We start from the raw sequence: 13,706 nt of genomic DNA, 5'->3' as shown, positions 1-13,706 counted from the left end.
TAGAGACAGAGAGAGAAACTGAGATGGAAGGGGGAGATAGGGAGAGAAAAACCCATAGCCCTGCTTCACCACTCTTGAAGATTCCCCTCTACAGGTGGGAACCTGGAGCTTGAACCTGGATCCTTACACACTGCAGTGTGTGTGCTTAACCAGGTGCACCACCACCTGGCCCCTCAATTCTCTGTATTCCACATATGAGTGAAATCACCCCGTGGTTGTCCATCAATTCCTTATTTACTTCACTGAGCATAAGCACTGCCAGTCCCATCCATTTAGGACACATTATAGTCTTTTTCTTCTTTTTGCCTCCAGGGTTATTGCTGGGGCTCGATGGCTGCACTCAAATCCAGTACTCCTGGAGGCCATCTTTCCCCTTTTTGTTGCCCTTGTTTTTTATCGTTGTTGTTGTTGGTGGTAGCAGTAGTAGTGGTGGTAGTATCATTGTTATTGGATAGGACAGAGAGGAATCAAGGAAGGAAGCAATCCCCCTGCAGGTGGGGAGCCAGGGGATTGAACTGGGATCCTTGAGCTGGTCCTTGAGCTTTGTGCCATGTGCACTTAACCCACTACGCTACTGCCCAGCCCCCTATGGTCTTTCTCTCTCTTAAAAAAGATTTAATAAATCTTTTTAAAAAATATTTATTTATTTACTTATTTTCCCTTTCGTTGCCCATGTTTTTTATTGTTGTTGTAGTTATTATTGTTGTTATTGATATCGTAGTTGTTGGATAGGCCAGAGAGAAATGGAGAGAGGAGGGGAAGACAGAGATGGGGAGAGAAAGATAGACACCTGCAGACCTGCTTCACCACTTGTGAAGCAACCCCCCCTGCAGGTGAGGAGCCGGGGGCTCGAACTGGGGGCTCAAACCAGAATAAGGCCTTACACCGATCCTTGTGCTTTGCGCCACCTGAGCTTAACCCACTGCACTACCACTCGAATCCCCCTTTGTAATTCTTAACTTTCTGGTCATTTCACAGCAGCACTGTTACCTTCATTTATGATTTCATGAGGGTGACAGCCATAAGCCTTGCAGCCCACAAACTGAGCAGTCCTGGGGTTCATTTGATGGTCCCAGAAAGTTCTCTAGCTAACGACGGTGCTTCATGGGTTGGGCAGTGTTGACAATCTGTCACTGCGGCAGCGGCACGCAGAAAAAGGGGGTTTGGAGCAGAAAGGGAACACAGTCCTTTATTTGCGCTGGCGCCTCAGACCTGGGTGAGAGAGCAGCAGTTTGGGCCACGTGGAGCTAGCAAAAATGGCTGCCTCACGCAGCAACCTTCCCTGCATCTAATCACCGAAATGAAAGGCTGGCAAGAGAGCTGGAAGAAGGGCTTTTATGGGAGTAGCTCTCGTGAGAATGAGAAGGGGGAGGAATAACCATAGCACTCCAGGGTAGGATAATAACTCTCCCGGGAATGGGAAGGGGGAGGAGCAACCAAAGCACTCCAACTATCGTGGGGAATTGACAATGCCCTGAGGGCACAACATGGCGGAACAGGCGCTCTGAGAATGTCCCAACTCTCACGGGAACTAGCAATAGCCTGAGGGGACAACATGGCAGATGTGACTGCATCTGCACAATTTCCCAGCAACAGTCCCATCAAAAGTGATGTTTCTACTGGGCTTAATGTCTTTCTGCTGCTTTCTATCTCTTGGTGGTTCCTTGAGGTCTTCTGGGATGAGGGCACAAGGCACCACCCCAGTCTGGGCCTGTCTCTGCTCAATGGTCAGTTTCACTGTCATCCTCAGACCCATCAAGTCACCGGTTGCCTTGTCAATGTCATCACTAGCTTTTTTTTTAGGAGATAGGCCAAGAAGGCCATCTTGGGGACCAGAGCAGATGTGGCACCAACCTGCCCACCAGTGTACCTCAGATATACAACTTCGATCTCCTTGGGGTTGAACTTGAGTGGCATGGTGGAAGCAGCTGGTGTCAGATGGACCTGAATTTGGAATGACCAAGAAAAGTTGTACCTTGGGCTCCTCTGAGCCCAAACTGAAAGCAAGAGTGGCTTTTCAAAGTGCTTCTTGAATCTGGATAAGTCGTTTATTTCCTTTATTTATTTATTTATTTTACCAGAGCACTACTCAGCTCTGGTTCATAGGAGAGGGGCTTGAACCTGGGACTTGCAGGGGTAGACAGCAGAATGGTTTTGCAAAGAGACTCAGATGTCTGAGGCTTCAAAATCCCAGATTCAATCCCCCACACCACCATAATCCAGAGCCAATCTATGCTCTGGTAAAGATAGATAATGGCGCAAAGCACAAGGACCGGCATAAGGATCCTGGTTCGAACCCCGGCTCCCCGCCTGCAGGGGAGTCGCTTCACAGGTGGTGAAGCAGGTCTGAAGGTGTCTATCTTTCTCTCCTCCTCTCTATCTTCCCCTCCTCTCTCCATTTCTCTCTGTCCTATCCAGCAACGACAACAACAATAATAACTACAACAATAAAACAACAAGGGCAACAAAAGGGAATAAATAAATAAAATAAATATTAAAAAAAGAGATAGATGATAGATAGATAGATAGATAGATAGATAGATAATGACAAAGACAGGATTTGGGGGGCTGGGTGGTGGCACACCTGGTTAAGCACACATAGTGCTAGGCAACAAGGACTCAGGAGAGAATCCTGGTTTCAGGCCCAGCTCCTTACCTTCAGGGAGGAAGCTGTCAATATAATAAAGAGGATTCCTGTCCTTCACTCAGTTTCCTCCACTGTTAACACCTGAAGTTACTGTGGATTTTTGTAAAAGTTAAAACAAAGGCTGGGGGGCTGGGTGGTGGCACACCTTTTGGAGCATTTTTTTTTTTAAGATTTTATTTATTAATGAGAAACATAGGAGGAGAGAGAAAGAACCAGGCATCACCCTGGTACATGTGCTGCTGGGGGTTGAACTCAGGACCTCATGCTTGAGGGTTCGATGCCTTATCCACTGCACCACCTCCCAGACCGCGTGGAGCGCACATTACAGTGCTCAAGGACCCGGACTCGAGCTCCTGGTCCCCACCTGCAGGGGGAAAGCTGCAGTGGTGAAGAAAGGCTGCAGGTGTTGTTACTGCTGTTGGTATTACTGTTATTTTTGTTGGATAGAATAGAGAGAAATCGAGGAAGGATGGGGAGACAGAGAGGGGGAGAGAAAGACTGATCTCCCTATCTATCTTTCTAGAGGGAGAGAAAGATTGATCTCTCTATCTTTCTAGAGGGAGAGAAAGATTGATCTCCCTATCTATCTTTCTCTCCCTACCCTCTCAATTTCTGGTTGTCTCTATCAAATAAATAAATAAATATTTGGGAAGACAGCATAATGGTTATACAAAAGACTTTCATGTCTGGGGCTCTGAAGTCCCAGGTTCAATCCCCAGCACCACCATAAACTAGAACTGAGCAGTGCTCTGGCCTTTCTCTCTGTGTGAATTCCTCTCTGTATTTCTCTCTCCCATTAAAATAAAATATTTTAAAATTTTTTCTTCTTTCTTTTTTTTTAAATTTTTTCTTTTAAAAAAATTTGGGGGGCCTGGTGGTAGTGCAGCAGGTTAGGTGCATGTGGCGCAAAGTACAAGGACCAGTGTGAAAATCCTGGTTTGAGCCCCCGGCTCCCCACCTGTAGGGGGGTCGCTTTGCAAACGGTGAAGCAGGTCACTTCACAAATGGTGAAGCAGGTCTACAGGTGTCTATCTTCCTCTCCCCCTCTCTGTCTTCCCCTCCTCTCTCATTTTCTGTCTTATCCAACAACAATAACAATAATAACAAGGGCAACAAGGTTAACAAAAAAAAAAGGAAAAAAATGTCCTCCAGGAGCAGTAGATTCATAGTGCAGGCACCTAGCCCTAGTGATAACCTTGGAAGCAAAAAAATAAAATTGAAAAAAGAAACAAAGGCTGACAGAGGAGCATTCAAATAAACAGAAAATTAATCCTAGAAAAGATAGTCATAAAAATAGCTATTACCAAAGAAAATTATATAGCTACCACCTTTTATTTGAAATGGGTTACACATCTCATTAGACATTTAAATAAATAAATGTAATTATAGAAAGGAAGGAAAGAAGTAAGAAAGCAAGGCTGAAATTGGGGTTGGGGTGAGAGTGTGTAGCAGACAGCTGTTATGCGGAACTACAAAACCATATACACTTGTGTAGACAGATGTGCTGTGATTCATTAAACCTCCCCAATGAGAGAGAGAGGGAGAGAGAAATTAAGGCTGCTACAGTGTTATAAAAAAAAGAAAGGGTGGTCTGGGAGGTGGTGCAGTGGATAAAGCATTGGATTCTCAACCATGAGGTCCTGAGTTCAATCCCTGGCAGCACATGTACCAGAGTAATGTCTGCTTCTTTATCTCTCTCTGCCTGTCTTTCTCATGAATAAATAAATAAATTCTTTGTGGTCCGGGAGGTGGTGCAGTGGATAAAGCACCGGACTCTCAAGCATGAGGTCCTGGGTTCGGTCCCCGGCAGCACTTGTGCCAGAGTGATGTCTGGTTCTTTCTCTCTCTCCTCCTGTCTTTCTCATGAAGATATAAATAAAACTTTAAAAAAAAGAAAGGAAGGAAGGAAGGAAGGGTGGGGTAGACAGCATAATGGTTATATAAAGAAACTCTCATGCCTGAAGCTCTAAAATTCCAGGTTCTTCATTTTTGTTTTCTTTTCCTCCAGGGTTATCACTGGAACTCAGTGCCTGCACTACGAATCCACTGCATTTTGTTCATTTTATTGGCTAGGACAGGGAGAAATTGTGAGAGGAGGGGGAGATAGGGAGAGAGAAAGAGAGACACCTGCAGACCTGCTTCGCAACTTTGATCTCCTTGGGGTTGAACTTGAGTGGCATGGTGGAAGCAGCTGGTGTCAGATGGACCTGAATTTAGAATGACCAAGAAAAGCTGTACCTTGAAGCAGGTCTGCAGGTGTCTATCTTTCTCTCCCCCTCTCTGTCTTCCCCTCCACTCTCCATTTCTCTCTGTCCTATCTAACAACATAAATAACAACAGCAATAATAACTACAACAACAATAAAAAACAAGGGCAACAAAAGGGAAAATAAATAAATAAATATAAAAAATTTTAGAAAAAGAAAGATGGTCCTTGTGCTTTGAGCCACCTGCACTTAACCTGCTGTCCAACTCCCACTTATTTATGCTCGGTGAGTCACTACAAATCCACTGCCCCTTGGAGGCCACTTTTCCCCTTCTGTTGCCCTTGTTTATCATTGTTGTTGTTACTGTTGTTGTTATTGCTGTTGCTGTTGGATAGAATAGAGAGAAATTGAGGAAGGAGGGGAGACAGAGAGGGGGAGAGAAAGATAGACACTTGCAGACCAGCTTCCCTGTGAAGTGACGCCCCTGCAGGTGGGGAGCCGAAGCCTCAGACTGGGATCCTTACACCAGTACTTGCGCTTCACGCCATGTGCGCTTAACCTGCTGTGCTACTGCCAGGCTCCTGCTTATTTATTTTTTTGAGGGAGAGAGAAAGCCGAACTCTGCTCAGTCCTGGTATATGGTGGGGCCAGGAATTGAACCTGGAACCTCTGGGGCCTCAAGCATGCAAGTCCTGGGCTCTTTTAGACTTAAAGAGATGCTGTCAATATAATAAAGAGGATTCCTATTCTTCACTCAGTTTCCTCCACCAGGTTCAAGCCCCTGGTCCCCACAGCAGGGGGAGGTGGTGAAGCAGGGCTGCAGGTGTTTCTCCATCTCTCTCTCTCTCCCCCCTCCCCTCTCAATTCCTCTCTCTCTATCGAATAACAAAGAAAGGAAGAAAGGAAGGAAGGGAGGGAGGGAGGAAGGGAGGGAGGGAGGGAGGAAGGAAGGAAGGAAGGAAAACACAGAGAAGGAGAACACCATGAAACTTCTTTCAGTGTAGTGGAGATTACAGTTGGGCAGTGCACATGACAAAACAAGCACACTATTCAGACTGGCAGTGTTATAAAAATTATTTATCACAGCTATATACAAGATGCTGGGTACTATACCCCAAACCCTATCAAAGGGACTTTCCAAAGTTAACCCTATCACCAAATCATGTGATGATAACAATAACTATCCATTGTCTTCTTGAACCCTAAGACAACAGGAACCTCACACTTCCATTATAAAGCCTATATTTCCCCCAGTCCTGGAACCTTAGGGTGGGGCCCACTTTTCTGCATGCTGCTCTCAATTCAAATCAAATAACATTGCATCCGCAGATCACAACCTAATCAACGCAACGAGTGTCACCCCATCATGCTTCACTTCAGACTGTGACCAGAGACTTCAGGTGTGGAATGACAGCCCTTCAGCTTCATCACTCGGGTGAGACCTTTCCTTTCATAGTGTTCTCTAATTCCATTCCAGGTGTTCCACTCCCCAATAAAGTCCCCAAACCTAGATATAGTCCAGGTCCCCTGAGATAGAGCATAGGTTCACCCATGCCCATAAACTAGGGGAAAAATATATACCTGAAAGCAGAAGTACACAAGAGCATGCAGGGAATACCCCCAATACTTCATCTGCACTATCCCAGTCCTTAGGTCCATGATTGTTCAACAATCTGTTTGACTTTGTACGTTAACTCTCTTTTCAGCCACCAGGTTCCAGATGCCAGCAAGATGCTGACCAGACTTCCCTGGACAGATAACCCCATCAATGTGTACTGGAGCTCCGCTTCCTCAGAGCCCCACCCTACTAGGGAAAGAGAGAGACAGACTGGGAGTATGGATCCACCAGTCAACGCCCATGTTCAGCGGGGAAGCAATTACAGAAGCCAGACCTTCCACCCTCTGCAACCCACAACGACCCTGGATCCATACTCCCAGAGGGATAGAGAATGGAAAGGCTATCAGGGGAGGGGGTGGGATGTGGAGATCAGGTTATGGGAATTGTGTGGAATTGTACCCCTGTTATTCTATGGCTTTGTTAATGTCTCCTTTCTTAAATAAAAAAAATTAAATTAAATTTTAAAAATCATTTATTTTATTTTATTTTATTTTTAAGTTTTTATTTATTTATTTTCCTTTTTGTTGCCCTTGTTGTTTAACATTGTTGTGGTTATTAATGTCGTTGTTGTTGGATAGGACAGAGAGAAATGGAAAGAAGAGGGGAAGACAGAGAGGAGGAGAGAAAGACAGACACCTGTAGATCTGCTTCACCGCTTGTGAAGCGACTCTGCTGCAGGTGGGGAGCCGGGGGCTTGAACTGGGATCCTTACACAGGTCAGGGTGATTTGCGCAACGTGCGCTTAACCTGCTGCGCCACCGCCCGACTCCCTTCATTTTATTTTTGACCAGAACACAGCTCAGCTGTAAAGTGAGCATTAACCAAGTGCACCACTGCCTGACCCCTCTATGTCACCTCTCTGGAACTCACTATGACAGAAGTGACAGCTTTCTTCTATTACGATGTAAATGTATGACAGGACAAAAAGACACAGATCTTTCGTAGATGCGAGAGAGGGGAGAGGCATTGCAGAGACAGAAGCAAAACTAATGAGGGAGAAAACTAGGAGCATTCCTGGGATTTATGTCCCAGTCCCCCAGAGGCTGGCCAATTGGAAGCACTGCTCCCCTTGAGAGAAAGTAACAAGGGAGACTGGCTGAAATGTAATCTAGTGAGAGTTGCTTAAACCTGGGAGATAGCATAGCAGCTTTGCAAGAAGACTTTCATGCCTGAGGCTCCATCATCTCTGGCTCAATCCTGGGTGCCCCCAGAACTGAGCAGCACTCTTCAGCACCCTCTGTCCCCTCTGAACTGCAGACGGGTCCTCTGCACTGGAAGTGGGTTAGTCTAGGTCCTCCAGAAGCCATGCCAAGGTGTGCCAGGGTTTGTTTAGGGACCTACTTGTGTGTAGTGGTAGTGGTGGTGGTAATAGTAGCAGTAGCAGCAGCAGTAATAAGGATGACAATGATGATATTGTAGTGATGACCATAACAGGGGCCCCGGAGGCCTGGAGCACCCTGAGGGGAGACAAGTAGTAGGAGGCAGGCAGAAACAACCAGGATGGTGCTAGGTTTGTATTCTTTTTTCATTTTTACTTATTTTCATTTTTATTTTTTTTACCAGAGCACTGTTCAGCTCTGGCTTATGGTGATGTGGGGATTGAACCTGGGACTTTGGAGCCTCAGGTATGAGAGTCTGTTTGCATAACCATAATGCTATCTACCCTCCTCCCTTTTTAAATTTTTTAAAAGACTTTCTTTATTTGATAGAGACAGCCAGAAATTGAGACGAAGGGAGAGAGAGAGAGGGAGAGAGAGAGTGGTCCAGGAGGTGGCGCAGTGGATAAAGCACTGGATTCTCAAGCATGAGGTCCCAAGTTCCATCCCCAGCAGCACATGTACCAGAGTGACGTCTAGTTCGCTCTCGTTCTCTCTCTCCTCTCATTTTTCTGATTAATAAATAAATAAAATCTTAAAAGGGAGAGAGAAAGAGAGAGAGAGACCTGCACCTCTGCTTCACCACTAGTGAAGCTTTCCCCGAGGGTGGAAAATGGTCCTAATGGTCCTTGTGTATTGTAACATGTGCTCTCAACCAGGTGTGCCACCACCCTGCCTCTACCCACTATTTCTTTATTATATTTACTCTAGATGTTTGAAACTTTCATCCTGTTAAAAACAGAATTTTTTTTTTTGCCTCCAGGGTTATTGCTGGGGCTCAGCGCCTGCACCACAAACCCAATGCTCCTGGAGGCCATTTTTTCCCTTTTGTTGTCCCTGTTTTTTTATTATTATTATTGTTGTGGTTGTTATTATTGCTGTCATTGATGTTGTTGTTGGATAGCACAGAGATAAATGGAGAGAGGAGTGGTCCAGGAGTTGGCGCAGTGGATAAAGCATCGGACTCTCAAGCATGAGGTCCTGAGTTCAATCCTCAGCAGCACATGTATCAGAGTGATGTCTGGTTCTTTCTCTCTCTCCTATCCTCTCATAATTAAATAAAATAAATTAAAAAAAAGAAATGGAGAGAGGAGGCAAAGACAGAAGGGGAGAGAAAGACACCTGCAGATCTGCTTCACCGCTTGTGAATCAACCCCCCTGCAAGTGGGGAGCCAGGGGCTCGAACTGGATCCTTATGCTGGTTCTGGTCCTTGTGCTTCCCACCATGTGTGCTGAACCCACTGTGCCACTGCCTGGCCCTCTAAAAACAGAATTTAAATGTGTTCATTCACTGTTGCTAATATATATAAAATAAAGGTTTAAAAACTATATATTTTATCTGCCAACTTTACTGAAATCATTATTGATTATAGTATTTATTATTTAATATAGATACTATAGATATAATAAAATATTTATTATATATACTATAGATATAATAAACTACTTAGATGACCTATTTTTACATAACAATGTGATAATTTTATTTCTCTCTTTCTAATCACTAAGACTTTAATTTCCCCTCATTTTTTTTCTTACTTTTCTTTTCTTTTTAAGCCTTTCTACATTCAGATCTTTGCAAGGTCTGCAGTGCAACATTCAAGAGAAATAGTAGTAAATGGGGCCCCAGCGGTAGTGCGCTGGATCCCATTTTGAGCCCCCGGCTCCCCACCTGCAGGGGGGGGGGGTCGATTCACAAGCAGTGAAGCAGTTCTGCAGGAGTCTATCTTTCTCTCCCCCTCCCTGTCTTCCCCTCTTCTCTCCATTTCTCTCTGTCCTATCCAACAACAACACTAGGTATAACAACAATAACAGTAACAACAACAAGGGCAACAAATTGGGAAAAATGGCCACCAGGAGCAGTGGATTTGTAATGCAGGCACAGAGCCCCAGTGATAACCTGGAGGCAAAAAAAAAAAAAAAAAAAGAAAGAAAAAGAAAGAGAAAAAGAAAAGACATAGTAATAAAGATGTCCTTGCCTTTTTCTGACTCTCACATGGAGAGCTTGCAACATCTCATCACTAAGGATGTTATTATGTGCTGTAGGTGGCTAAACTAGGTAGCCTTCATCAGACTAAGAAAGTTTCTTCTTGTAAAGCACAGGTGACTATCATTAATAATACTGTATCACATATTTGTAAATTGCTAAGAAAGTAGATCTTAAACTTTTGTTGTTGCTGTTGTTGTTTTGTTTTGTTTTGCTTTTGCCACCAGGCTTATTGCTGGGATCCATCTCTGCATGATTCCATTGCTCTCAGCAGACTAAGGATTTTGTTTGTTGACTTGTTTGGTTTGGCTATTTTTTTTTTTTAATTTTTTTTTACTTCCAGGGTTATCACTGGGGCTCAGTGCAGGCACTATAAATTCACTGCTCCTGGAGGCCATTTTTTCCATTTTTTATTGGATAGGACAGAGAAATTGAGAGGGGAGGGGGAGATAGAGAAAGAGAGACACCTGCAGACCTGCTTCACCGCTTGTGAAGCAACTTCCCCCTGCAGGTGGGGAACTGGGGTCTCGAACCAGGATCCTTGTGCAGGTCCTTGCGCTTTAAACTATTTGTGCTTAACCTGGTGCACTACCGCCTGTCCCCTTTGACTGTGATTGTTTTACAGGGTGTCAGACAGAGAAGAAACTGGAGAAAGAAAGTCAGAGAAAGAAGGGAAGATGCCATCACACAGTTTCACTGCTCATGAAGCTTCTGGCTGTAGGTCCTTCCACGTGGTGGCATCCTCCTGCATTTGTAGAAGATTGACTTATTTTAGAGAGTCTGACCACATGGTGTCTCCAATAGGTGGTTGGGTTCAGTGATTTTTATCTTTGACAAATGTGCCAAGAGGTGGCACAGTGGATAAAACACTGGACTCTCAATTGTGAGATCTTGAGTTCAGTCCCTGGGAATGCATGTCCTAGACTGATGCTCTGGTTCATTCTCTCTCTTCTTTTATATCTATTATTAATAAGTAAAATCTTTAGAAAAAAATAAAAAGACTTTGCTTATTCTTCTATGGCTTTATATTTTCCCTCCAAGTAGTGTTTGTAAGACTTGTGTGTGGGACCAGCTGGGACCCTAATAGGGGAATCCTGAGATTCCCAAACAGACCTGATGGGCCTAGACCTCGAATAAATCCCTCTCTCCATTGATACCGGTCATTTCTACCAGGAACAACAAAATAGACCCCTTTGCGGGCCCCCATATGACCTTTCCCTCAACTTGGATCAACAATGGTAGAGAATGTTCCATCCTCCAAAGGGAGGATGGACAACACACTCTATGTTACACCTGAGGAAGATGGGTCCTGATATTGGAGCAGTTTGGAATGTTCCTACTCATGACCACAGAATGTGAGCTCAGATCTAGAGGGATGCAGAGGTCACACAGGATCCTAAGCTAATTATGGGCCCCAGATCACATCAAATCTATGGGGTTTACAGTCAACAATGCTTATACCCCTCTCCCATATTAGGGAGCTACCCTCTTCCCTGATCCAGCTTTCTGGTCCTTTTCCCAGCCATGACATCATCTCCCTGGACAATAACTTGGATCCACCTGCATATCAAATTTCAGTCTCAGGCAACAAACAAACAGACAAAAAAACCACTAGTATAGCTACAGGCCCTTTGAAATATAACTAAAATATGCCTACTAGCTATCTACAAAATGGAGGACCCCCAATACTTCATCTGCAATATTCCAGCCTTTAGGTCTATGATTGTTCAACAATTTGTTTGGCTTTCTATGTTAACTCTCTTTTCAGCCACCAGGTTCCAGATGCTAGCAGGATGCAACCTGACTTTCCTGGACAGACAACCCCACCAATGTGCCTTGGAGCTCTGCTTCCCCAGAGCCCTTCCCCACTAGGGAAAGAGAAAGACAGGCTGGGAGTATGGATCAACCTGTCAACCCCCATGTTCAGCGCGGAAGCAATTACAGAAGCCAGACCTTCCACCTTCTGCATCCCACAATGGTCTTGGGTCCATATTCCCAGAGGGATAAAGAATAGGAAAGCTATCAGGGGAGGGAATGGGATACGGAGGTCTGGTGGTGGGAACTGTGTGAAGTTGTACCCCTCTTATCCTATGGTTTTGTCAATGTTTCCTTTTTATAAATAAAAAAATTAAAATAAAAAACCCAAACAAACAGGAAGATTAAAAAAAAAAAAAAAAAAAAACGACTTGTGTGTGGGACTAGATGCCCTCCTCAGCTACTTCCTACTTCACTTCCCTCAACCTTAAGTGTAACCTTGCAGATAAAGCAAGGACTACAGAAGCTGCATAAGGACAAGAGACCAGCACACTTTAATGATGGCCCTTTTGGTCACTACCAGGCCACCCCATCATCCAGGACTCTAGTGAGGGAATCCTGGGATTCTCACAAAGATATGATGGGCCTAGATCTCTATCCACCATCACTGGTTGTCTCCATCAGGAACAACAGCATAAACCCTCTTGTGGGCCTCTACAGGACCTTGCCCTCACTGTAGAGCAGCAATGGTAGATAGGCATTGCCACACTCTCCAAAGGGAGGCTGGGTCAGTCTACTTTGCCACTCAAGGAAGACTGGTCCTGAAATGAGTGCAGCCTAGAATGTTCCCAGCTGTGACCATGGAATGCGAACATAGACTGACAGGGATGCAGAGGTTATACAGGCTATTATGCTAAATATGCATAGACATGGGCCCTAGGTCAGATCAGTGGGGTAAACAGTTAATGGTATTTATATACTTTTCCTATATTTGGGAGCTACTCTCTGCCCTCATCCAGCTTTCTAGTCCTATTCTCAACTCTGACACCATCTCCCCAGACAATACTTTTAGCCCACCTACATGGTAGCTGTCAGGCTCAGACAAAAATTAGTAATGTCATAGGCCCCTTGGAATATACCTAAAATAGACTTCCTAGCTGTTTCTAACATGAAGACCCCAAATTTAAACTCCTATACTCTTACCTTTAGGTTCCTGATTATTAAACAATTTGTTCTTCTTTATATCTTAATGCTTTTCAGCCACCAATCGGAAGATACTACCATGATACCATCCTGGGCAGATGACTTCACCAATGTGTCTTGGAACCCAACCTCCCCAGACCCCTGTCCCACTGGAGAAAGACAGAAACAGGCTGAGGGTATGGATCCACCTGTCAATACCCATGTCCAACAGAGAAGCAATTACAGAAGCCAAACCTTTCATCTTCTGCACCCCATAATGATCCTGGGTCCATATTCCCAGAGGGATAAAGAATAGGGAAGCTCCCAATGGAGGGAAGGGGACACGGAAATCTGATGGTGAGAACTGTATGCAACTGTACCCCTCTTATCCCACAATCTTGTCAATCATTATTAAATCACTAATAAAAATCATTAAAAATTGGCTCAAGGGGGACAGGGGTAGATAGCATAATGGTTATTCAAACAGACTCTCATGCCTGAGGCTCCAAAGTCCCAGGTTCAATACCCTGCACCAGCATAAGCCAGAGCTGAGCAGTGCTCTGGTAAAAAAAATATATATATATATAGTAATAATAATAATATTTTTAAAAGTTGGCCCAAGGGGTCAGGTGGTAGTGCACCTGGTTGAGTGCACTATTACATGTGCAAGGACCTGGGTTCAAGCCCCCTGTCTCCACCTGCAGGGGGAAAGCTTTGCAAGTGGTGAAGCAGTGCTGTACCTACAGACACCTTCTATCTCTCTATCAGCCCCTTCCCTCTTGATTTCTAGCTGTCTCTATCCAATAAATAAAGATAATAATTTTTTTAAGTTGGCCCAAAGTTACATTAAGAATTTAGATTTGAATCAGAGCAAGGTAGTAGTAACAGTGAATTCTGAAATGTCATGCCAGGGCACCTGAACAGAGAATAGCCTT

The 13,706-nt window shown here is 44.5% G+C and overlaps 1 pseudogene; it reads right to left on the bottom strand.

The window, feature by feature from the left end:
• Nucleotides 1–967: 967 nt before the first annotated feature.
• Nucleotides 968–1,917, bottom strand: LOC107523371 (large ribosomal subunit protein uL11-like; annotated as a pseudogene).
• Nucleotides 1,918–13,706: the final 11,789 nt, after the last annotated feature.

Source organism: Erinaceus europaeus, chromosome 18, assembly GCF_950295315.1.
Source record: "Erinaceus europaeus chromosome 18, mEriEur2.1, whole genome shotgun sequence".
In the NCBI taxonomy this organism is placed as follows: Eukaryota; Metazoa; Chordata; class Mammalia; order Eulipotyphla; family Erinaceidae; genus Erinaceus; species Erinaceus europaeus.
Note: the sequence above shows the minus strand (reverse complement) of the source record. Positions and strands in the feature narration are given on the sequence as shown.